The following is a 27,056-nucleotide window of genomic DNA, read 5'->3' on the forward strand; positions in this document are numbered from 1 at the left end:
ACAAAGACTAATTCACTACTCTGGAAGGAGGAAAAAAACCCCACCCACTATTCATCTGGTTGTGTTCATAAAAAGCACTCCCCTGACCATACTCCCAAAACTGCACCACTCCTGTAAATGTATACATTACAAACATACAGGTCTGGAATTTACAGTCAACAAACAGCAATACAAACAACCACCAGAGAATGTATAAACACTCGTAGGAGCAAAAATACTCAGCCTGGCTGCACCACACACAGTGTTTATTTATCTCCCTTGCAGAAGATCAATGGGAGAAGACATTCAAAACAACTTCTTAAACAAAGTGTCACTTTGTGTTAGTTTATGTCAGTGGGGCTTCTTCCAAGTACTTGTGTCACAGTAAGATATGGATGTGTTTAGATAGTTTTCTTGTTCCTTTACTCCAGTCGTGGCAGCTGGGCACGAGCAAACAGAGAGGAGAAGGGCTGCTAGTCTGATCGAGTTACTGATTTAACATTTAGAGTCTTTGCAGCTCAAGAGAAAATTGCTGTGTATTTGTAACCTGAATGCAGGTCAGTAACTTTGAAAGGTCAGGCTGAACGTTTAAAATCTTTTTGTTATTAATTCCCCACCAGCTCCCAGTTCTGTGAATGCCAGTGAGCAGACTCAGCTTCTACAGAGTTGAGTAGCAGTTAGCCTGCAGCTCTGAAGACCAGCTCCTCAGGAAGATGCAGAAGGAGTTTTGAAGCAATGACTTTCTGCCATACAAGCAAATGAATTCTCTGTTCGCTTGAGACACGCTTCTCAAAGCGCAGGAGGCACAGCCTTCTTTATTGGGGTTTCTTCATTTGTTGCTAAGCCATTAGCCTCACATCAAAGCAACTGAGTTTTCTCCATCCACATGCTTCACTTTTTAGGAATACACAAACTATTTTGGGGCTATCTTGCACTCTTTCACACAGTATCACAAGATTTGTTGATGCTTCTTAATAACACAGATAACTCCCCATAGTACACTGCATTTCCATAACCCCTTTAAACCAGAGATATCAAAGCACTTTGCAAACAATACATTTGCCTTTCAAACCGTGACCCTGTGTTAGGTCCATATCATCATTCATACTTTGCCGTCAAGAAAAACTAAAGCAGAGCAAGGTAATGCAATTTAGCAGGGTTACAAAGAAAGCAGTAGAAACAGGAGCAAAACACAAGTTTTCTGACTTTCCAGGTCCCCAATTCATCAGGAGGCAAGCCATCCAAGATGGTGAAATTCAACAGAGGTTATGATTATGCCTCAGGTAGATTTACATTTCTAACATGCAAATACTACAGTGTGTGGTTTATGCTATTGGCCTTTCAAGGGTCCCCTGACTATCTACACCAGCTTTTAAATACTCAGGAGAAACACTCATAGGAACACAAAAACTTTGGGGGTTTCTTTCCAGATTAACTCCCTTTTGAAAAGATGTGGATGGTAGCAAAGAACATACCTAAAGCATCACAATAACTTCCAAACTAATTCCCTTTTGATATAATATGCCCAGCCTCCAAAAGAAAGAGAAATAATCCAGAACGTGTGTGACTGCCACTTTTCTGTCGGTACAGCAATCTAAGTAAGCATCTGCTTCCTGCAAGGCTACGTGATGCCAAGGGATCACATGAAGAAGTCGGAGTTTTCCCCATTCTGGTAGATCATACACACTCTGCTATTGCGTCTCATCAAAGAGCCGATGAGGGAGGAGTGGAGTGCACTGAAAGAGTAAACAGGCACTGGAGCCACTGACAATAAATGAAAGCAAAATGGTAAATCTATGGAAGCAGTCTGGCTGCAGAATGGACTACTTCAAGTCAAATTCAGGTCTGAGGCAAACAGATCAAGTTCTTTTGGAGCAGCACCTAGAGGTAGCAGTGACCTGATTCACCATCAGTCTATGGGAAGCTGTGCGTTAACTTCAGAGGATTCTGATCAGTCAAGAAAGCATTTCAAGTCTCAGGACACTGGTGTATCTCCCTCTCACTTAAAATATTTGCATCACATGCTCCCCTCCTCCAGATCTAAGGCACTAGACTTAATGGTGGACCATTAGTATGTCTAGCTTTCTAACACCAGAATGAATTTATAAGAATAGATGAGTATTTGTGACCACACATCTGGTTGTAAAGTTGTTTTGATGGTCAGTGTCTTGTGGAGTAGACACAAAGCCAAGAAGGCAATGCTACTAATTTTCAGGCTCCGGTTTAAGCCATAAGTTACTGATGCTTTGCTTTACTTCCTACCTTAAATATACTTGAAAACTGTCACTACTCCCCGTAAGTAAGCACCTTCAGTGATTAATTTCTCAAGGAAAATTTCTCTTGCATTGCTGGTGCAGTAACCTTCTAGTACTGATGGCCTTATACAGGAGCAGTCTTTTGTTTTAATGACTTAAAAAACCTCTTAAGATCCTTTACCCAAGACTTTTACGAGCAAGTAGCTCTCTGCTCTGGGAATGTCATCTCCATTACTAACTGAAAAAAGTAATGCTTATATATCCCACACCAACACTGAAACATAATCAAATAAGGAATACTGGTTAGATGTTAGACACTGAGCACAGTAAGAGAGACACTGAATCTTTGGTAATTATCAGAAGAACATAGCTTACTGAAAACAGATCCTGTTTCACAGGAACACAAAATTCTAGTTTATAATTTAGTGCTAAAGAGGAAGAGGAAACACAGCCTAACGTATGTTCCACTGATAAGGCACCCTACATTCTTACAGCTTGTAAAGGCATTATACTGAAAGAAACACATTTTGTATGCTCATGCAGTACATTCCACCATACAAACATATGATCAACTGCCATTCATGTTGCATTATCAGTTTCCTACTTACCAGTGCTTAAAAGGCGACTCTATGTTAAGATTGAGCAAACTCCCTTAATTTGTGATTTTCTAGTTATGCATCCAGACTTATCAAGAAGGGGCAACTTGTACCCCACCCATTACAAGACTCCTCTGCAATATATTTGCCCAAATTAGTGCACTCAAACTCCTACAGAAATTATCCAACAGCATGAGCTGGCTTGGAAAAAAAGTCTGCCTTGCTGTGAAAGAAGACATTACCCCACCAGAACTATCACCCTCATGGCTTGCCTTTTTTTTTTAATTTACTTTTTAATGGAAGCAAAAACCCCTGTCATCTCACCTACTCCTCTTTTAATAAGGAATGACTGCCGTGACTACCCCCATCTAGAACCACCATTCACTGCCAGCACCTCTGCTCTCCTCGTGTGCTTAGAGAATAACTGATTAGCACTTTGCATAATTAACCTGATTAGCACTGTGCATAATCAAACTGATTAGCACTTTGCATAATTAAAAAGAAATAATAATAATAACAATAATAAGCAGTAGGTAATAGCAAAAGCTGCTAGTCCCAATGCCTGTTCGTTAGCTCTAGGATTAGTTTAGTGCGGCATATTTTATTTCTTAAAACTATTTTTTTAAAGATGCACAAGCTCCTGAGAAATACAACTTAAAAAATTCTCATTTACTTTCCAGATCACTAGTGAAAATATTGGTTGTTCCACTATTACAACTTAGGATTTCTTGTGCCTCCCTCTGCTGCAGCTGAAGACGTTTAACAGGATGACGCTTGACCAGATGGACCACTGGTCCAATTCCCACATCTGTCTACAGTACTGCTTTTGGATTCATTATCACAGGATACAGAAGCCTCACATCTTTTAATGCATATATCCTCGCAATGTACTTCAAGGGTAGGAAAGCTGTATTACCGGTATTGTCAAGATGGGCAAGGTAGTAAGACGCATATCCTCAAAAGTACATAGGCACTGAATTCTCTCCTGCTCTGAACAATTACTCCAGACCACAGGAAGTCTGGAGAGGAACACGGAATTAATCAGATTCCTGCCCCTAAGCCTGCATCACTCTTCCCCCATCTGAGCGTCATTCTTGTCTATATGTATGTTTTGCATCCTGTTCAAGAATGTGAGACACAGAAAGTACTTTTTCTGAACGTCAGCCTCTCCCATCTCCAGTGTAAAACTCCCAATTAGGGTTTCAGGACTAGCAACCACCTCCCAAAATCTGAAGAACCCGTGTAGATACACCTAGCTAGATTGCAAACTGTATGAAAACATCAGTGTCAAATGTCTACATCACTAGTGACTCAGTTCTCCTAGGACACTCAATGCCAGCCAGCCTAGAAGAGCGGTGCCCCAAGTGAGTGCGTAAACTACCAACATTCTCTGTTTACTAATGTGGCCTCATCCCTCTTAGTCACCACTATACCCCGTGTTTCTCCTCACTTTATTAACCTTATCTCTCTCTAGCATCCTCACATTATAGCTCAGATTTTCCTTGCATTCCCCACAGAGCAATCCCCACCTTACATCTTCTATTATACCTTTAAAAGCCCCTGAAATATTCACTGCCAACCCTCCACCATCTCCCTACAACTCCCTGCCTACACTTCCCACGGGGTAGCAGACACACATTATGGCTTCTCTGCTGACTGCTCAGCCAGTACGGTTGGGCAACCGGGGAGTCAGTTCATTCCGAGGGATCAGTCCGCGTGCCCTGCAGCTCTCCAGACGGGAATTGCTGCCTCTGGACTGCACGTGGCCCAGATGCAGCACGTTGCATGGACCTGTCCTAGCACAGTGACAAAAATACTCCCACTGTGCTAGAGTTCCTCTCATAAATGCTCTCTCGCAAAATAAGCCAATGAGAAAATGTGGGGGGAAAGAGCAATAAAAGAGAATCTTACCATAATTAACCAGAAATGTATTACCCATGCACAGAGGCCTCTCCATCATCCCAAGCTAAAGAACCTATACGAACAGCAAAGGGTGCAGAACTAGTCACTCATTTCACAAGTTGTTTAGTTTCAGAAGAAAAGTGTTGCTGTAGAGATTTTTCAAGTCCAAATGTTCCTGGGGAAGGTAGTTCCAGTAATTCTGGGAAGGAAGCCAATCCCTTGGCTTTATATGTAAATATTTAAACAACATTATTTTTATATACATATATTTTATACACATATACATATATGCCTTTAGACTTCCAGACTTGCAAAACTGCAACAGAAAAAATATGCCAGTCGACATACAGATAGCGGCTCGCCTGCCTGAACCACGATAACTGACCATCAGAAACAAAATACAGCAATGACTTCAAAATAATTGAGCCATGTCATCTATGTATACTAATCCACCCAAACATAAGAGCTGAAAGAGCAGGACTACAGATTCTAAAGTAGAGAGATTAAAGTCTCAAATTTTATCTCCTTAGAAGTGGCAAGAAGATAAGGTTAATCAATTTTAAATCTTTCAGAGCCTAGAAGGATGCCGAGTGCTCCATCCACAGGTGTGGAATCTCCACCTTGGATGACCCAAAGCTTCACATTCCTAGCATTTTAGTGCTCTGACACCTGACAGTAAAGCTCTGACTTCATCGTGTTTAGAAAGGTCATGCCTGCTTCAGGCTTAAACCAGGTCCATACCTCAAAAGGGATTACTTAGTAGAAAATGGAAGTGAAAGAATGGAAACATACCTGGCACTGAGATTTAGTGAATAAATAAAATGCAAAGAAAAAAAAAAAAGAAGCTTTAAAACTGTTGAGGAGGGGATTGATAAAATGGAGGAAGATGATTTAGTGAGAAGGTATCCAGTCAGAGCATATGACGAATAAATCAATCCATGAAAATAAAATTCACCACATGGATTCCACCTGTATATACTCAGTAAGCAAAAAACACACCCTAACACAAGGTACACATGTGTAAATTCATAGCTATATGATTTAAAGAAATCAAATATTTATGAATACAATATTTACATGTCTGTCCAAGTATGTATATAAAACTCAGACTGGCTATGCTATAAGAAAAGATCACAGAACTGTACATATATATACACATAAAAAAATGTGCAGAAAAAAGGACCAAGAGTAGCGCAAGTCTTTTAGAAAATATTTTAATGGCTTTATAAAAAGCCCTCACCCAAAGTTTGAGGAGCTTTTGCAATCTTACGTTTTTCTATTGCAAAATACACCTGCTTTCTTTTCTTTCTCCCCCCCCAACTAAATATTTCTTCCATCTAATGACTCTCTTTATTAGACAGCATCTAATTTGCATACATTTACATACAATTTAACTGCTAGCTTGTGAGAACAAAGAAATGGCTCTGTATTGTACTGAAGGACAATACTCAGAAAAGGAAGGTATAAAAACCAGCTAGCTCGGTGGCTGTGTATTCTCTTTGTTTCAGAAATACCACGATTTTTAAACACACCACTTAAAGGGTGAAAAAGATTATTTCATCAAACAATGAAAAAAGATACAGTGCAGCTCCCTTTTAACACATTCTCTCTCTGGCCTGGTTAATGGGATTTAAGGGTCCAATATTTCTTTGCTTTCTTCTGTTTCCTTTATTAGAACTGATGGATTTAATTCTGTCACATATTTTACTTCATATTTTATTCCTATAACAATCTATGCTGAAGTTCAGCTCCAATGCTAATTCAATACAATCTTCCTTTCCTTGCAGTCAGCCTGGAATACAACCGAACGATCTTTGATGGGCATGAAGTACTCTGCCCTCAATGCCCAGTGCTAATGGATTTTAGAGAGAGTCTGCCAGAATTTTACCTTGTGGCAACAAGTCTAGAGATAATGAAAACTTACCATGTAGCTGACTGGGAATCAACAGGAAGGGAAGCAGGGCTGAGCTCCGCTTGTGAGAACAGGGAGGGACTGTGGTCAGAGTAAATGCAGGATGTAAAGGATGTGTCAATCCCTCTAGTTCCCTAAAAGAAGAAGAGAAAAGGATCTTTAAGATCTTACATGAAGCAAAAACCTTTAGAAACAGTTGGCTGGAACTCCAATACAGACCCTACCAAAAGCACGATACACCAGCAAAGGTTTTTCTCCAAAGGCTTTGCAGTGGGAGTACCAATTGCAGAGGACAGCCACAAATCTCATCCATGTGGACTTGACATAAAAATCTTGCAGGAAAAAAAAGCATGATTTCAGGCTGCATGCTGCACATCCCCATGTCCCCTCAAACGTTTGAAACTCAGTGAAACAGAACGGTCTGCTGTTTGTTACTGCCCACATAGCGGAGCTGCGAGCTTTACTTCAGAACTCTCCCCTTCCCAGCATCATACTCAATGACTTGTGCTCAGCGGGGGCAGAAAAAGTAAAGTACCAACATTCAGTGGCGCAGGGACAGGGGAAAGAAGACCCAATCACTCTGGAGGCATGTTATTAAGGGCCTGTCCTACCGAAACTTAACAAGTGAAACTTTTTTGAGCGTAAGCAAACCTATTGCAACCTAATGGAATGGGACTACTCATGGTAAAAAGTGTTAGGTCAAGTTAGCTTGCGTACAAAGCCAGGTGTAGTATTTAGGATCCAGCAGTCATCTGCTCCATTCACTTTGCCCCAGTCAGCCACACGGTATGTGGTACACTGGCTTTTTATGATCAGCAGAAGGCCAAGCGTTAATTTGATGGGCATTCTCACACCAGCACGCGTGGCATAACAACGCTGTGTCTGAAGATATAGGATCCACATCACAGGCTGTACATAGAAGAAACTTGCGTTGATAGTGCCCTGATGTGCCTCGCTGGCACTCTAAATACATTACAGATTATTTTCAGACACAATTTTTAATTTAAAGCTGGCTGAAATCTTAATGGAGTTTCAGCTCTTTTTCAAAGGGGAAAATTCCCTACTGCTTACAAAAATGTTTTCTTTTTTTTTTTCCCCCGCCTGATCTGTTTCTAATGACATATAGCAATCAAACCTCATGAAAGAAATTAATCAAGCCTTCATATCATTTTCCCTTTTCAAGGATAGAAAGGTTGAGGTGTGTGATCTTCAGAGTTTCTGATATGTACCAAAATGCAGGTTTTGGAAAATAGCGAAGAAAGTAAATTCCAAAGCCATGGTTCCTTTAACTATCATACCCTATGCTCGCAGCTGTATCTTGCTGAAACCACTGGGTTATTATTTCCAGAACCTTAAGAATGTGGCTGCACTACGACGTAAGGTAATTTGAATTGAAGCTGACACAATCCCACCCTTCCCTCAGCTCTTTTCTCTCCTTGCCCCATGTCCCCAGGTCCATCCTTGAGCCAGGACTGGATAAATCTCTGGTTCAGGGAGCTTTCAGCTGAATGAAAATTTCTTTTCCATGTGTTTTCAGCCACATCAACCCCCAGCTGCAGCTCAACGTCCAGGCATGAAACTTGGGGGTTAGAGCTAAGGAGGCAGCAGAACTGTACAAATGGAGGAATGGCAACAGAGCAGCGTCAACATTGATCAGTTTAAGCTGCTGTGGACCTACCTCTTGAGATGTCTAGGGCTGCTTTGGTATGACATGGAAGAAAGGCTCTTATCACATAACTGGAAGCCAAACCCATCATGGCTTTATAGGTAAAAAAATCCCCCACCTCACATGCTAACCTAAAATAAACTGGCAGGCTATGCAGATCATACAGAACAGATGCAGTCTGGTTCTGATGAAAAATAGCTTGAGATAATGGTGCACTGCTACAACCTGCACCAGGGGCAATTTCCAAGTGGCAGGTTGAATTAGCCTCAAGTGACATGCATTACAGTAATGCTTCCCTGAGGCAATAAGGCAAGGTCCCACATTCAAAAGGAAAGAATTGAGCTTTCTTGCCAAAGGCAAATGATAAAGTGCATGATTAAGAACCACTGTTACCAGGACATCCAGAAGCTCCTGAAAAATCTTTCAAGGACTTCAGAAAATACAACTGGAAATAAAGAGCAGGAATTTTCTTTTACATCTCTACAGTTACAGTACCAAGCATCTCTTTTGCTACTTTCCCAGAGCACAAGCATCAATTCCGCCCTGACTAGAAACCAAGCTTTCTAACCGTCAGCATTTCTAAAGTCACTCTGCCCAAACAATTGTGCAGGAGGCTATGGGATGTGTATCTGGATTTCAGCTGAATACAGATGACACTGCAGTCTAAATCTCTTCCTTTAGCTTGCCTGCTGTAGGGGTAACAAAAATTGGAACATTTTAAACCCTGCGAGACAGATCCTTTGGCAGAAAGGAATCACCCAACACCATTATCTACTATTTCTTCAGGAGAAGAAGTCACTAAGGAACAGCTTTGCTAGCCAGTTAGCATCCACAGATGGTTCATCATCTTTGGAAATTACAGTAACTGAGAGAACTAAAAGAATCAGTGTGGACACCTGGTCTTCATCCATTTTCATCAGCTCAACAACCAGTACCTGCCTTTTCAGTATTGCAGTCAGAATTTTTATACCCGTGTTACAACTAGGCCTCAAGGGCAGAATACCAGACCAGACATAAGAATTGGTGGCTTTTTTCCTTCAACAGTAATGAAATAATGCTTTCATACGTAGCATTACACACCAGCATATGTGATTGTGAAGCAATGGCATCCGCACAACTACTTGTTTTCATTTCGGTCTTCCATAAACTCTAGAGATGGCTACAGTTATTCTATCAACCATGGGCAACTGCACAGCTTGTTACACAAATCTATACATGTTCAAGTTACATGACCCCTATACAATAGGCTTGGCTGGTTTCCTCAACAGGAGACTCCCGTTTTCCCTCAACTGCCTTCACATACAGCTGTTATCAGTACAACCCACACGTGCACATATTCTTACTGTGGTGTCACGGAATACTTTTCTCTATACCCGTCCATTGGAAAACATGCATACATATGTACCTACAGACCAATATCTCTATATATACACACACACATATAAAATACTCTGGCAAATACCTGTTATTAATATCTAATTATGACAGTATCATTGGCTAGTCATCACAATTGTTTGATTAAATTAATTTTACTCTTTCCAGGTTACAACAGGTACCTACATCAGTTTTGATGGTCTTTAAAACAATGAGGAGAATCTAAGAACTTTAAACTATGCCAGTATTTGAATACTTTCTATTCAAGTGCTCTTGACTGGTTTAAAAGTGTATTACCACAACACCAGCCTGAAATTTTAACTTCACTTTAACAATTCTTCTTGGAGCTAAAAGTAGGTTAAGCAAATTGTTCATCAGATTTTTCCCTTTCTTTTCTTTTGTTGTTATATACTCCATTGATGCTGAGATACGAAAACGTCAAAGTTGGTGTGAGCAGAAGAATAATTCAGTGGAAAGTTGCTCCTCTTGCACATAACTAAACTCTGGCATTTATGAAGTTCCACTTTTTGTACATAGCTGTCTCACTACATTTTGTATTAGACATCATGGGTGGGATTGTCCAAAGGAACAAGGGTGTGATTCTCTTCCCACTCAAATCATGGTGAAGTAGTTCAAGTTGAATCCACGAGGAGCACATTCAGACCAGCTTCAAGTGCTTTTGAAAATCCTCCCCCTTCCCAACCTGCCCAGTAAGTGGGCAGAAACAAATAAAATACCACCACGTTGTGTCTGGGAAGCAACATCTATAAGTTGCAGCTTTTGCAGTTTTGTGAAGTTAAAGACGCTGAGAATTCCTTTTTAAATACAAACAATATTTCTGAAGCGAGTAAATTCTTTCAAACATTCACTTTGATTTGATAAATTATATTAAATACAATTTGCCTCAGCAGCATTTTAAACCGTGACAGCTAGAGCACCAGTAGGTCGTTTTTACACACAAAAGTAAAATCTATCCAGTTGTGTATACAGCCTAGATTATGTATGCAGGCCCACACTCCCCAACATAACAAAATTACCCGGCTTGCACTCCAAGCCAGTCAGAAACTGTGTAGTCACAGATAGCAAAGTCAAGCCCGAGCCAACCAGTCCTGCTAAGCAGCTGCTATCTCAGTCACTTATTAGTTCACCAGTACACTAGCCACCACCAAAGGCTTCAGATGGGCTTACAGTATGCACAGAACAAAATTGTCTCCGCTTTCAAAATACCACAGAAATGCAACCATGAATGAATACAATTAAAGGGTGGAGGTAGGAGAGAAATCTATTGTAAATTTTCTCAAAACATTATCTTTTTAACAGCGAAGAGAAAATCCTTACTCTTGAATACTCTCTAATAACAGAATCATGCTGTTTGTTGGCAGAATGCTAAGTTTCATTTTCAGCAGAAAAAAAATTGTATAATAATTTTTCCTGATTTAGATGGGTTTTAGGTCAACCTTAGCTACATACAAATGAATGTTTTGTTCAAATTACAGGGTAATTTTAATTAGGACACCCTGTTAGACATCCTGTTGTTCTATTTAATGGACTTTCTCAATTACGAGAAGAAACACCTCCCTACCCGCCTGCGACTTAAAAGTTAAAGTAAAAATTATGCTGAATAAATATACAAAGATTAAAATTATTTATTCTGCATTAGACTTTTTTGTTTGTGTTAATCTTTATTTGGCAACTTCTGTATCAGAAGGGCAGAGTTCAGAATTCCACACCCATTAAACACCTGTTTAAAAACCACTTGAAGCACTGGAACCAGCCAAATATGTCCCAATTAGGCAGAAATGTTGGCACTGCTGTCCGGAGTAAGGAACACCCATTGCCATTTGCTCTCATTAGGTTAAACAGGTTTCTTGGGACATAGCTGAATTCCTGATTACATGCACTGCAAATGGATGGAGAACACCAGAACAATAAAATTTAATTCAGCATAGCCTTCTGTCCAGTTGTCGAGCACGAAATTTTGGGAAAAGTGAAAACTGAAGCTTCGGGAAGCGGCCAGGAGTTATGTGCACCACACAAGACAACTCACACTTCTTTCAAGAAATTGCCTGGCTGACATAACAGAAAGAAGTGGGCTGGGATTTCTTCTTGAAAGCACTCTGAGATTAAGAGCCAATTCCCTTTTTCTTAGCATCTCCTCCTCTGTACTTTGTATTAGTTTGTTTCCCTTACACAGTTTTATTTGTTATAAGCATGATACACTATCTTTTATATTCACTTTAGTGTTAAATTGGTCACCGATTTCTTGATTTTGTACATTTATGAACTCAGTGATGGAATGAAAAGCCCAGAAAATAAAAGCTTTGTTCATAGATCAGACACAGTACTGCAAGTTATCCAAATATTTTTGTCAGCTTATTTAAAGGCTCTTCTAGAGAGACCAATGGCATGGCAAACAGAAGAATCTCGTCTCTATCATTCATTTAACCTCTTGGCCTCTGTCAAGGATGCAGACATGCTTGCCAATAAGTGACAAGTCAAGTGGTCTTTCTCCAAATACCCAACGATATGTTTCAGGGTGGTGCCACTAGAAAGCCACTAGACAGAATCAGAGCAGAGTGGTAGTGATTAAAAAGTATGTCTGAAATGGTTCTAATATCCATGCTCAATCCTCTATAATCCCACTTCATTACCAATTTATTAACTTCCTTTGTTGTCCTTTCTGTCACCCTCTTGTGCTAGTCACTTATATATCTTAGTTTGGAAAGTGCTCTACTCCATGTGCACAGAAAGCTAGCATACCTCGCATAAAATTGATCAGTTAACTGTATCCAAGTAAAAGATGTACAGTCTCTAAACTGATACCTTAAAATTAAATGTATAAAAAGGATGGTTCAGCACTATAAACACTACTTAATTCACAACTTATATAGTCAAGATGTTAGCAGACTGAAAAGGACATCTATATATTTTTCTCTTCACTTATGCCACATAGACTTCTTAAGACCATAAATCCTGTTGAGTTTCTACTACCTCTTCTACTTAGTGTAGAATTCACAATTATTTAGCACCCACATTTCTAAAGTAAACTTTAGTACAAGAAAAAAAGCATTCTAGGAATAAAAGATGTCAGCTAGCAGTTGCTACTGACCTAAAACTATATTTATTTTCAAGACAACCATAAGAGTGGCAGATGCTTTCTTGTTCTGGCTGGCTACAAATGGCACCAAGAAATCCCAAGATAGACACTCGCATACTTACTCTTTGCTTGTTCACCACCACCACCACCAATAACAAGAATTTTTGCATACAAACACCACTTTCTGATTTGCTATTGCTCTTTATTTAGATATCCACGGGTGCTATATTCACTGTGGTCTCAAGAACAGTTTCCCTTCCATATTCCTACTGATCTCAACAAGAATGCTAGGTACCCAACACATCTGAAAAAGATAAATATTCCATATTTATTCTCCATTATTTAATTCACAAGCGTTGCTGCTTATAGCAAAAACACTTTACAACAATATCCCTAAAAATTGAGAGCCACAGTCCTTAGCCATTTCTTAATTTAAGCCTTAGTAACTTCCCCTCTTAGAATTGGTGGCTGACATTTTATTCAGTAGACGATATCTGTAGCTGCAGCACTTCGAGACTACAAAGAGCTGCAAATGCTATCGTTACAAATGGATGTTTTTATTGGTAGACATTTTGAGAGACTAGCCAGAAAGGAGTAGGAAAGCAGGAGCATGGGTAGAAAGAAAACAAAACAAGCCCACAAACAAACAAAACACTACAAATCACAACAGGACAAGAGAAAAATCAAGCGGCAACATCACCTTACTGGATTAGTAAAAACAATTCTGGCTTGCTTGGAATTCCAGGGTTTTTTTTTCCTTTGTATTTCCATTAGACAACTATAAATATGTTTAGCTGCATCGCTTTCACAAACACCCTGATAAACTACCTTGTATTACTTGTATCTAAGCACACTTAATGCAACTTAAAGGTAAAAATAGTAGTCTTTTGTACTGTAAAAACAGATAAATAAAGGGAAGCATCTTCTCTAGAGTGCACTATTGAAAAAGCAGAAACAATTCATTCTATACATTTCAGCTGGCATTTCACTTCCACTGAATTGAAAGTGTATTTTGGACCCTAGAAAAGTTGCCTTCAACAACACCCTTCAAACACCTGAGCTCAACAAAACGCAGAGAGCTGCAGACTGGCACGCTGGCTGGAGAAGCGATGGAATGTTCCATGGGAGGAGAGACTTTGCCTACACCACAAATATCTACAGGCAAATCACATAATCTTTTTATATGCGATATAAATAAGAGATATAGGTTAAAAGGAGAGAAAGAAACAGCTTCCGAATCACCTGGAACACTTTGTGGAACTGACTTTTAATTGCCTGCAACAGCAATTTTTAAAGCTCTTGCAGGAGGCAAGTAAGTCCCTGTACATCAGGTGAGGACAAGGCCCTCTCGGCCCTAGGAATATGCGGTAACACCCAACAAATGAGGGGAAAGAGGGGAAAAAAAAAAAAAAAAGAAAGAAAGAAAGAAAGGAGACACTGGAATAGGCTAATACAGGAATTTCTAACAATACAGAAGCCTACCCAAATATTTAAAGCCAAAGAAAAAAAAAATAAGAGATCGCAATTACTCGTGTCAGGAAATACACTGTTCCTCACTATCAGGATCCCACAGTGGAGTGGCGTCTTTCATGACAAAGTCAAAAACTGTGGCCCGTGAAACAGAAACTAAAGTAGCAAAAGAAAAGAGCAAGAAGTGAGGTGTGGGGCGAACACCGAAGATGAAAATGGCTGGAATTAAGAATCTAGATACAGCCTTTGTCTCTGGGGCAGGGATGGACAAAAAAAGAGAGGCACATAAACTTTATGCATAAAGTAAAGGGAAGTCAGTGGAGGGATGTATTAAAAAAATTAGTATTTCAATATGCCAGCTTGTAATATCACATTGAAAACCACACCACTGTGTGTCGTTACTGTATTTGGCCAAGTGCGCCATTGTGTTTAATTTGAACTTTGATTACAATAAATCACACGATACAGGGAGGCAACCAAGCGACCCTCTGCCCCTTCTGAAATCTTACCCTATTAAATCTTAGACTGCAGTAGGAACACAGTAACCAAAATCTACGTACACTACACCAGAGGAAGGGAGCTGAAGTATTGAATGGAACATCCCAGGACTGCTTGGTCATTTGTTAGACACGAACAGTAACTTTGCCGTGCCAGCAGTTAGACTGTTAGAGCAGTAGATAAATTTGGTGCATGCATCAGATACAGCAAACCATGGGCTGCCCAGTTTTCTAAGGAGGGCACAGACGCTCTGCACACCTGAGCACGATTAAGTCTTACTGCTTATGAAGAAGAGAGTCAGTATTGGCAGTGCACTGGCTGGAAGGGGAGGGAGACAGTTGGAGGAGAAGCATAAACCTGTTTCTGCTCACTACCAACAACATTATTGCAGCCACCAGTAATGAGGTGGCTAGGCTAGAAGGGGAAAGGGATATAGGATCTGGAGTGCTTTATCAGCTCCAAGACCAATGCTGGTTTTGGCACTATTTTCACTCTAGTGAGTTACAAACAAAAAAACCCAACCAACCAAGCAGGTGCTAGCAATCTGAGAGACCACATGCCGGCTACAGCTGCTTCAAACTGATTCAATTACATCTGCCTGAATAGTCCCAGGACATTGAACCCACTGAAGGGAACCACAGGTCGAAGGGAGACCCAGTACTTTGGGATTTTAACACTCCATTAAATTAAGGTGGAAGTCCCCCAACTGAAACTGGGGGAGGATATTCAGACAAGGTCTGAAGCATGTGATCACACTCAGCCTAGGATAAGATAGAAGCTGGGAGACAGCATATGCATGACACCAGGATACATAGTAAAAGCCCTTTGGAAATAACACCTAAAAAATTTCCTGAAGCAGCCTGAAAGCGCTGCCTTGTTTCCCAAAACACTGGGTGCAGTACATTTGCTTGAACATGCTCTTGGGATTGGGACTTCACTCCAAACCTTGTTTGTACAAAAAGGGGCCAAGCAGCTGGGAAATTCTGGAGTGTAGTGTGTCCTCATTAGCTCCCATCTGCCATCAGAACTCAGCTCATGGCAAGTTTGGCTAAGTCCTGGTGTTCTCAGGTCCAAATCTGGGTCAGTTTTAATTACACTATACAGAATTCAGTGTGCAGTTTTCAAATCCTTATTATACAGCGCAGAAGAACGGGCAGCTCTCCAACTAATCAATTTTTTAAAAGTACATATATAAAAATTTTAAACCAGGCTAGACAGACAGTGGGTGGAAGAGAAAAAAAAAAAGTATAAGCGAGTACAGGGGTTAGTTAAGAGAACTGTTAGCAAAAGTGGGTCACCAGCAAGTTCTGCTTTAAAACTTCAAAGGAAGGGGAAAAAAGAAAAAAACTCTTCATTTTTTAAGACAGTGAAACTGATGTGCAAGATGTATACAATTCATACTGATTTTAGCATCTGCATGGGTTACACACAACAATATTGCAGCCAGATTGCTAATAAGGGAAAGATAGATTGTCTTGTGGCTACAGGACCATAGCAGGCACTGGCTGACCTATTGCCGTTATCTTTTAACAGTGTTATTGCCAGGCTTTGGAAAATCCTTTTCCTTACAGACAAAAATGAAGATTGTAGCCTTTACCCACAGGCATAGAAAAGGTGTGGTGGTTAGAAGTACGCTTCAATGGGATTCTTGAAGGCAATAGCAAACTGCAGGATGTTAAGTCTAAATCCTTACCCAATTAGTGTTTTTTGGACTACTGTAACCGCTATTTATTTCCTCTTTTTCTATGCCATCAAATAGCCATCAGCCAGGTCAGGACTTGAAAAGAGTTTTGCTTGCCAGGTTGCTGGCAAAGAAAATGATAGGAGGCACAGAGAACGGCATGTTTTTCACTGAACAGACACTTGGGATAGGATAGCACGCCAAATCTTATCTATGTAAATTGGGCTAAAATCTACTCTCAAAGTCAACAACCAGAATCTGCCCTGTTTAGAATCTTTGTCAGATGCAAGGAAGCAAGTGGAAGTCTTCAGTGACAGCTACCGACATAAAGGTAGCTCAGAAATGGAGAAGGATGATCAAGGAGCAGAGTAAATAGCAATGAAATGATAGATGCTTTTTAGAAGAGCATAATATTCTGCCGTCTCCTACACAAAAACTACACCTTGAAAGGTTTCCAATTTGCTTTAACCATTGCCATGAAAAATTCCTGTTAAAAAAAGACTTCCCTTCATGCACCTTGTTAGTATTATCATAGCTTTCATTTTAGAGCTACGGCATAGCAGAAACATGACATGATCCTGCAGTATCCCCTGTAAGTGCTTCTTCACTTGGTGGCTAATCCATACATCTCCAGCTGCTAGGTGAATCTAGTGCATCCTGACACGGTTAGAAATACACTACTGACTATTCCAGGATCAACAAAAACTACAAAGCTGGAGTAACCAGGCAATGCTTTTTCTTCATTATAACACACCCCCACACACGTCACCTCTAATATCTGAAAATCCATACATCAAACTTACATAACACAACAATACAAGCAGAAATCAAAGAAATAAGACTTACCACAAGAGTATCACCATCTTAGGTACCACCAGCTTCTCCATTATGGTACTAGTTCTCAAATGTTGGAGGGCTTTTTGCCCATACCACCTGACTGGTCTCAAGCTCTAACTGTCCCCACCTGGGCCCACTTGTATTAATTAGGACAATTAGCCTCACCGTCTCTGGGATAATTGTCAATTTACTTGAGCTGACACCAAAAAGAATTTGGATAAAAAAAGCAAGCTGAAGCCACAAGCAGACTGGGCAAGGTAATCTCCAATTATTGAAGTAGAAAATAACCCCATGCAAATCTGTTTTCTAAGGGTCTGGTTTCTTAGCAGAAGTTTTAACTATGAAGTTTCTGTGCAGATCAGTAACAGAACAAAAATGTGCAAGAGAACAATAACACAGCAAATGCTAGTAAATTTAGCCCAGACATTATGATCGTATCATTCCTGTAACAGAAGAGAAATTCCAGTGCCAGATGTGTCTTTGGACTATGCTCTCTTTTAAAGCACTGTTAGTGCCATTAGGCACCTTTGATGAACTATTCAAAGACATGACCCACCAGTGACTAGGCAGAATAGACAACCTATAACTTATACACAATGAAGAGCAGAATAATAATGCTATCTAGTGCTGCACGTGCTCCAGAACACTGACAAAGAAGTTCAATGGTGAAACAGGGTGGCTACTTGGGAAGCCCAGGAAGGGAGGACTGTGCAGTTCAGAGGGAAAGCTCAGCTTCTACTTGATTTTTTAGTTTTATATCATCAATGTAGCTTTATTAAACAATTTTACATACCTCTTTCTTTGGCCTATCTGCTTCTCCTCTTCCTCCACTTGACATGTAGTATAACAAAGCATTCCGAAAGGTAAAAGTCAAAGATGGCTAGCATTGTATCCAAGTGCTAAGGTGGACTTTTACTAGGCTCTGAATAATCTTAAAGACCACAAATAATGACAACAGGCGTCACTCACTACCTGCTGCAATGGTGGAAGTATAGAGTAGAAGGAACACTAGCCTCTGAAGTGCTGAAGTGTCTTTACATTCCACTGCCTAGACACGTGGAACCTGCAGTGAGGAAAACAAGGCCCTCCTGCAAAAAAAGACAAGACGGCAGACTCCAGGGTGAAAGGACAGGCTCTGCCCATGCTCATGTCCCTAGAGAGAGACTTCTTTTTCTTTCCTCTCCTCCCTCTAAAATGGTGTTCAGATATTACCCAAGTTAAAGTCACTAAAACTCTTCAGGTTCTTCAGCTGATAATGCAGCCACTTCAGAGTTTTCTACTGTCACACTAACTTGTTCAAGGTGTATCTGGTAGACCTGAATTCTGACCAGGGAGCCTATGGGAAAGGAGACTGGCTGATAACCCACGCTGTTCTTGCATAACAAGGCTCCCACAGAAGCACATCTTCCTTCTACAATTCTATTCATGGGGAAATGGTGAAAGATCTGGCATGGCATATGAATGCAGATATACCCTATACTAACAAAGCAAGTATGCCATTCTGAGATAGGGGATGTTTTGTTTTGCAGACTGTCAGCACCTGGGGATGTTAAAAAAGCCAGAGTAGTTTACCGAATGAATTAAACTATGGTGGTCCCAAGTGAGAAATTAAAGAGAGACTCTTGACAAACAGATCTCCCCTAAAATTTGATGCTACTGTATTCATCTTACTGTACCTACATGTAGCAACTCACATGAGCCTCTTAGTGGGGTCTGTCCTTTCCACTACATGAACTGGAATACCTGAGACTACAGTATGATTTATAAAAAAGAATGAGTCTCTCAATTTTATTGTCCTTGGTTGCAAGAGTTTAAGTCATGCCCTTAACATTTGAATGCCATTTTTCTATTGCACTTTGTGAGTGAGTGTTTTTGGTGCTATACCATCTACATAAAATGAATCAGTACGTAAGAAAATGCAGCAACTATTATGCGTTTCATAAACATCCAGCCTGTGGCTTGTGTGTGCTGTGCAGCACAGTTGTTATTACCAGCTAACAACATGTTCTAAACTAACAGAATAAATCCTACAGATCTCATTTTTGTGAATTTTAAAAACAGTGGAGCAGGATTAAGAGGAATTTGCCAAAATTCTGTGTTCCCTGTACCTGCAGAGGAGGAGGAAACCTGAAATTCTCTTACGGTAGTGAGGAGATGGCATCGAGAACAATGCTAAACAAGGCCAACCAAAGGGATCGCAAGTACTTTCCTAAAGAATAATACCCTATGTATATTGTTCTCAAATAAAAACTGAGAGTCCTGACTAAAGTGAGGTCAGCTTGCAAGTTTTGTGGTCCAGTTTCCAGCCTGCAAGACAAAAGACGGCAGAAAAGCACACAGACCTACGTATTTATCTCAGTTTACTCCTTTCTATTACTTGATAGCCAAACTCCTGTCAGGTGATTAAATCAGAAGGTCCTCCATCGTTTAAGACAGAAAAGGAAGTGACAACAGATAAACACAGGATGACCATGAAAAGAAAGTTTACCATATACTGCTTTAATATAGCAACACAAGATACAAACACCAATTATCCCCATTTTCTAGATGAGGAAACAAAAAGTTCTGGTCTAGACCACAAAATAAATCAAGGGACTCCTGCTGAATATACACGATCATGTCATACTCTGGTTTCTATTCATTTTATCACATTTACCCTCAGTACCTGACAACTAGTGCTTTCTTTCATTCAGCTAAAGAAGTCAACAACAATAGATAAGCACTGGAGCATGTATTTGCAGCACGGTTCAACTGAAAATCTACCATGTCCACATCATGTCCCATTGCAGACAGGCTCAACAGCATGTCCCTGACTATAGCCAGGGCAGTTACTTACTGAATCTGTGGGCAGGGCAGATGAGGAGTCTTCTTGCCCTCCATTAAATCTTTCCAGTTGCTGGCAAACCACTGGCTAGGGATTTTCTGAGCAAGTGGTTATATTCATATCTTTGTGTTAAACAGCCCTTGATGGACCTTTCTTTCATAAGTGTACCTAATTCGCTTAGTAGGCAGATTTCCTTCTGCTTTTTCTTCATCTTGGGTTAATGACTTCTACTGTCAATATTTGCACTGTGTCTAAAGAAGATTTTCTGAAGCTCCAGAACAGAGATCTCTGATACAAATATAAGGAAGAGACTGGTCTACAGATCACTCCTCCTGAGCTAAACCAGCGTAGAGTGTAAACAGATCTCAAGACAATGGCAGGTATGTTCCTGTCTCATGATGAAGATTTCAACAGATCATAACAACGCTGTAGCTTTGCAGTTCATTTAAATAGATTTATAACATACTAACTCCCTTTTACAAGAGCAAAGAGATGCTTAATCTGAGCCAAGAGGCACAAACTGTGTAGATATGAAGGTGAAATGGTCTGATTTTGCCAGTCAGACTTGCAGAGTGACTGCATCTGCTGCTTGGATGCTGCCTAAATAGGCCAAGATCAAGGTTGCAAAGATTGATTCGATTCTGATTCTTCAAAGTAAACAATAAGACCCAGAAACCAAAGCTCATAATAAAACTTAACATTATCCCATGAAGTCATCTTGTATATGCACATATCATGTGTGCATGTGTATATGTGCACACATACACACATATTCACACTCAAATCCATGTTAACCCCTGCATTTTTATCTTGCACCTTTGCAAATATACTCTGAAAGAACATAATTGCTAGAGGAAAATACCACCCATTGGTGCAGAGAACCTATGCTACTGTTCCCCTTTTCTAATCAGAAAACACTGATTCACATCTACTTGCCTCACCTCCCTGCCCCTTTACCACTGAGGAACTCACCTTATATCTCTATAATGCTCTCCTTGGCCAAGTCTGCAACCCTGGGCAACCCGGCCTCGATTGTAGGCAGCAAAGGCAGAGCAGCAGCTCAGAGTTTGCCATGCTCGGTGCATGTCACATAACACAAGCAACCTGCTAACGAGCTGCTATGTGCTCTCAAAGTCACAGCTGCCAGCAACAACTGAGCAAGTGCAGCCTAGCTTTTCAGGATTCCTGCCTGTTGCCCAGGAACCACACAAAGCACTGGAGACTTTAAACAGGTGCAAACAGTGCTCTTCTCCCATGCCTTGTCCTCCAGCACGTCAGACCACACAGCCTCTGCAATGGCAACGCAAGAAGAACCAGAAAGCAGCAAATGAACTTTCAAAATACGATCGGAGTTCCTACTGACAAAGCGACGCTTTTATGACATGAGAAAAACAGCTTGTACGTAGCACTGTAAGCAGATGCAGAAAGGCTTGGTCAGGCTTGCCTTTGTGAAGACCTGCTTCTTTCAGAAATACGCAACTGTACTATAATACTGGGTTACATATTTTTCTAAATTTGTCAGTATTTCTCACCTGCAAAATATTTTGTTAATGTAAGAGGCAATGTTTCAGAACACGCAATGATTCAGAATGTGTAATGAGCACCAAAAGCAAATGAAAAGGGTGGATTTTAAAGCTTACTTTTAAAATAATTCTGTAGCTGTACAGGAATTTTTAATGCTCAAAACTGTCTGTCAGATTAGTATCTTTACAAGAATAGTATAAATCACACAATTATCTAATTTTGTGTATGTACAGAAGTTATGTATGTACCATCTGTTTACGGCCCATTGCTTAACATTGTACTTTTGTACATACACAGTTCAGTGCATAGGTGGTACCGTAGGTATGCAGAAAAACTATCGCCTGAACTGAAAATCTGTGAGACAATTTTTAACAGGCTTGTTAGAAAAGACTGCACTAACTCCAGAATGCTTTGTTTTGTCAATATTGCCTACGCTGTGTTAAGGTCAGCAGTACGAGTTTGTTATTAGCCACATTCCCACGTTGGTAATCAGGCAAATTCCTGTTAATTTCAGGCAGAATCTTGCCTGAATTAGAAGGGAGCAGGAACTGGTTAAGGCCATTAACCAGATGGCCATTAAGATCTGGTGCTCTGATGTTATGATCAACTACTAGTCTGGTGTCTACCTGCTACTCAGAAGCCTACTCACAAGAGCAGGCACAGGTCAAGCCTTGAGCAAGGCTCTTTCGCTGCTCCTTCAGAAATGTTACAATGCTAACATGCATGCTTAGGGCTTCTGTTTAAAATGAAACTGCTCAGATAGGTTTTACCTTCCCTTTTGGATTCAGCTTTCCATTTGGATGGGAGGCTGTAAAGGCTAAAGGGTTCTCTTGTACAGACGCCAACAAAAACAAAGGTAAACTTAGAATTTTCATTAACTGTAAATTACAAGAGCAAACAGAAATAAGGATTGATGTGAGCAACAGGGAATGCTAAAGCTTCACCAAATGTAATGTGTAATGCCTCAACCCAAACATATTTTGGGATGACTGCCAAGAAGATGGGTATAAATGTGGGAGGCTTAGTAGAGTACAGTTTGAGCTAAAATGTGTAAAGTTTTCACTTGTGCTAAGGAAACATTCGTAGCTAGGTAAAAACAAGGCCTTATGAAAAATCCAATTTTGCATCTAATCTAAATTTCCCTGGGCAAAGCAACTGTTCTGTTCCTAAACGGATCTTGAGGTAGCTGGTGGTAGCATGTAATTATTGTGGATAGTATTGCCATGGGTTAGGCACTAGCTGAATATTGTAAAGTCTAGAAGTGTCTTACCAGCATTAAGTCGTTTGACATTCTCATCTAAACCTGAACTGGAATTAGTCGTTATAATGCTTTTGCCATTTGGTGGTCCAATGACACCTGTACAACTACAAGGCAGAAATGTCGGCTCTAACAAGCTTTCATGTGCTATCTTACCTTACACTGTTATCTGTTAGGTCTTCTGACCCAGAATCTCCTAGTAGTGAAGGATGCAGCATCCCAACCCATCGGAGCTTCTCCAGCAAAGAATAATTACAGTGTCCTGCATGCTGTCGGGGCTGCAGTGGTAAGGGCATTAAATAACCAAAATAATCTCTTTTTGCTGCTAAAAATCCCCCAGCAGAAAAAGGCCAACATGGTTGAGTTTTGGTTTATCTACTGTCAGAACTGTGCCTCAACAGTAAGAGCATGAAGTACTCGACTGGAAGACTAATTCATGAACTAGGACTTAAGTTTACTTTCCATCAGATAAACAATGGACAGCTCTAGTAAAGGCAAGAGGCTGGAGAGTAAAAGGCTATAAATTCTATAGAAATGTTCAACACAGGCTCATTTCTCAGCTTTTTTTAAGCTACTTTCTTCTTGAGTTGATTGATAGACCAATTCTTTCAGCAAAAAATGTCAACGGCAGTGAAGCTTCTTACCTATTTTTTCTGCATAGCATTCAGAAAGCATACACAGTAATGAAGCTCCAAGAAGCCATTTTACTGGCTAGCACTTCAGCTTTATTTGTGCGATTGGTTCCAAGATCTTGAGACAGTAACACAAGTTACTTCATGTTTCTCTATGTTAAGTGCAGGGTACATCCTTCCCTCTCTGTGCCTGAGACAATACAGCATCTGCAGCCGACAGATATGGGTAAGCTTTTGATTCTTCTTAATGCACCTCCAGTTCTACAGATGTGGAAGTATGAAGTGCCTATTGACAATACAGTACAGGAATCATACTGACAATACCCGACGCATCCCATTACTTGGCAAATAAATGTGATCCTCTGGTAAAAAGATGGTGACAACAGAAACTTACCCCATCTGAAAGAGAATTAAAATCTCAAAAGACACTGCCCATTCATTCCATTGCTCAACATGTAGACCTATTCAGCTAGGAGGACCAAAGGTGACAAGTAACCCTAGCAATATATATACACATAACACTGCTTGTCACCAGAAGTAATAACACGGCCTCCATTGGTAGGAGAGACTGTGTCTTTCCTTTCGCTGGAGAATGTCTCCCGTAAGGCTAACATTGGCACAAGAATGGTGGGAAAATTTAGGAAGGACTCTAAGGTGAATGCGGCTCAGATTTGTCTCCACGGTTGCCAGTGACTAAGCAGCAGGCAAAGACATTTCTTAGGTTGTCCAAGAACAGAAAGTACACAGTGTACAATGGAGTTTAATGACAACAGTGACTCAAAAGATTCTCTTTAAACTCTAAGTAAGGATCCTCAACATTGTGGAACAGGCCAGGACTCACTATTTTGGCAACAATCTTAGGGTGAAGTTACCCTCTCTGTAAATGAAACTTTCCTTCAAATTACATCAAGGCTGTGCACCTCAGCAAAGCTTAGAAGAGTCTTAAAGAAGAATGTATCCTTTTCTGCAGTGGCTTCTGTAAAATAAGAAACTGGATTAACCATAGTCTTCATTGGTGTCAGCCAGACCACAAAGTGTACCATCAACGCTCTGCCATAAGGTAAAAACTATTGTAATTTTAAAAGAATATCAGTTAAACATCCTGCCCCAGAAGTGCTATAACCTGACTTCAGATTTCTTATAAACTGTATCTTCTTGCACTCCTAAATAACACCAGAATAAGAAGCATCAGATTACTTTCTAGGAGATATTTACAAAACTCTGGGATATTCTAAGCAGATATAAGCAAATATTATTATTCTGAATAGCACTACAAGCTGCCCTCCATCCACAGCACCATGCAGGCTGTCATTTTTGTAGTTAGGATGCATTTTGCAGCAAGACTTAACTGTTCTTTCAAGTGCAGTGTACTGCTAGTTGTTGTCACAATTATTTATAACTAGGGACATCCATCTCCTACTAACCTTCTGTTCTGGTCCAATATACAGGAAACAGTATTTGGAGGGTTGAAGTACATTTAGAAGAATTTCAACTTAATATTTCTTAGTCAGATTCTGCCCTCTGTTTTTGACTGCAATCCCAGGCAAGTCAAAGATGGTAATCAGTCTTCCCCTCCATTGCGTGCTCTGTGTGTGTATAAAAACTTAATTTTTCTAAAAGGTCAGGACAGCAAATGAAGATGTTCAGCTAAAGAAGTGCTTTTTCAAAAGACTTGTAAACATGAGACCACTAGTTGGGTTTCTTCTTTAAACTGTATCATAAAAGTACTGTAGCATTCTTTAACACAGAGAAGCAGTGGAATAGTGCATGAAACACTCAATGCCAATAAATAGTCTATCCCTAGCTTAGCAATGAATTATCCTACAACCTTCAGAAAGTTACTTAACTGTTCGGTGTTTCAGTTTCCCCATTTATCAAATGGGCATAATGATACTTTGTAAAACCACTCTAAGGTTCTTTACAAAATATATTATACTTTGGAAACTTGTAAAGTGCACTGGGATTTCTAAAAAACCCACCAAGAATATAGGAGTAAGTATTGCTTTAAATATTTGTTGCAATAGTTTAATACAACTCATACCTTTCTTGTAAGTACTTTACAATATTCTCAAGTGTTTATATGTACTATTTAAGTGAATCAACTACAGTTATCATACCTCCAGCATACCGCATTTGCAGATACTACATGCTTTAAGTTTAAACTTGCAACTGTCAGTTGAAACACAAATCTTGTAATGGACCTCAGTAAGAGATGTACTGGGTCCTGTATTTTTTCCTAAGAAAGGCAACAGTCCTCCAGCTGAGGTAGCACCACATTCTTTGAAACGTACAATAATTAGGGAACTAAAAGAAAAAGAGATGAACATTGTGTCCTGCCTCCCTGACATTCTTTTCAGCACCTACATGATACGGATGCCACAGAAGACTCACTCTTACTTTGAAGTGCAGGAAAATATATCATGGTAAGAGACTGAGTGTCATTCAAAGCATCCTTTGAAACTTCTTAAAAACTGCAGCTAAGCTTTATATCTGGAGATGTTTTAATGATTAGTTTATTTTTCTGTACTTTCAGAGCACAGAAGAGCAAATTCATTACATGTTTAAAACTTAACATACTTTGCAGGCTTTAGATATTCAAATACTTCTGAAAGTTTATCCTGCTTAAATATGTACTTTTAGGGTATAATCCGACAGTGGCTGGACATATATATTGTAGGGCAAATTCCAAGTCATCAGTCAGTTAGCTACGTTCTTTAAGGCAGGTATTTTAGAGCAGAAGAGAGTTTTTTCCTCAATTCGTATTACAAGAATGGATCACAGAGTTTCTCAAATAATCAACATTACAGATGGGACCACGTGTGGAAACTGCCAGGCCCAAAAGATTATTTTCTCTGGGCGTTATTAACTATCAAAACCAAGATATCAGAACTGGGGATGGTTTGCAAGCTTAGAGACAGCACTCATTAGAAACCAAATGCTACAACAGTTACATTACTGAAGGAGAAAAAAGTTGGGGAGATTCTACAGCCGTTTCATCTCTAATAAGTATTTCATTCACTAACTTTGTAATACGGAGAAGAGAATTATCCATCAAGTTATTCAGTCATATTTATAGTAGATAAAAATTTACAAGCATTAAGTTAGCTACAGTCACCTTATCTCCAAGTAAAAAATTACCTACATATTTGAATACAAAGGCAGCAAACTGGATTTTCTTATAAAGATTAATATAATACTTGAATGCAAATAGGACAGCTAGATAAGAGTTACAACAGCAACGTGTGAAATTCCCTCCATTTTTAGGTATGACTAAGAAAGCAACGCCAGAAATACAAGCAAAAGGGAAAAATAAGGTCATACAATTTAAAATTATGTTTTAAAAAAAAAAGTATGGCCCTGAATCTGTGGTAGACCTGTGAGGAGATATTGCCAACTAGAAGGGGAGTGAGGTGAGATGCCCTGAGATGTTTATGAACACAGAGTGTGGAAGAGAGTGCAAGGGTGGGAATGTCCCCACGCAGGTCATATTAGAGCTTCAAATGTCTTCAGCTCAAGTGGGTAATGTGAATGTGCAGAGAGACAACCACTTC

At 39.9% G+C, this 27,056-nt stretch overlaps 1 protein-coding gene across 4 annotated transcripts in view; it reads right to left on the bottom strand.

Annotated features, from left to right (window-relative positions):
• ZBTB20 (zinc finger and BTB domain containing 20) overlaps window positions 1–27,056 on the bottom strand; it is a 512,445-nt gene that overhangs the window by 378,767 nt on the left and 106,622 nt on the right. For all 4 annotated transcript variants that reach the window (XM_052794817.1, XM_052794816.1, XM_052794813.1 and 1 more), the window contains exon 3: window positions 6,657–6,778. The gene's annotated coding sequence lies outside the window, so the exon portion shown is untranslated. The remainder of the gene's footprint in view (window positions 1–6,656; window positions 6,779–27,056) is intronic.

This window comes from Harpia harpyja, chromosome 8 (genome assembly GCF_026419915.1).
Source record: "Harpia harpyja isolate bHarHar1 chromosome 8, bHarHar1 primary haplotype, whole genome shotgun sequence".
NCBI lineage: Eukaryota > Metazoa > Chordata > Aves > Accipitriformes > Accipitridae > Harpia > Harpia harpyja.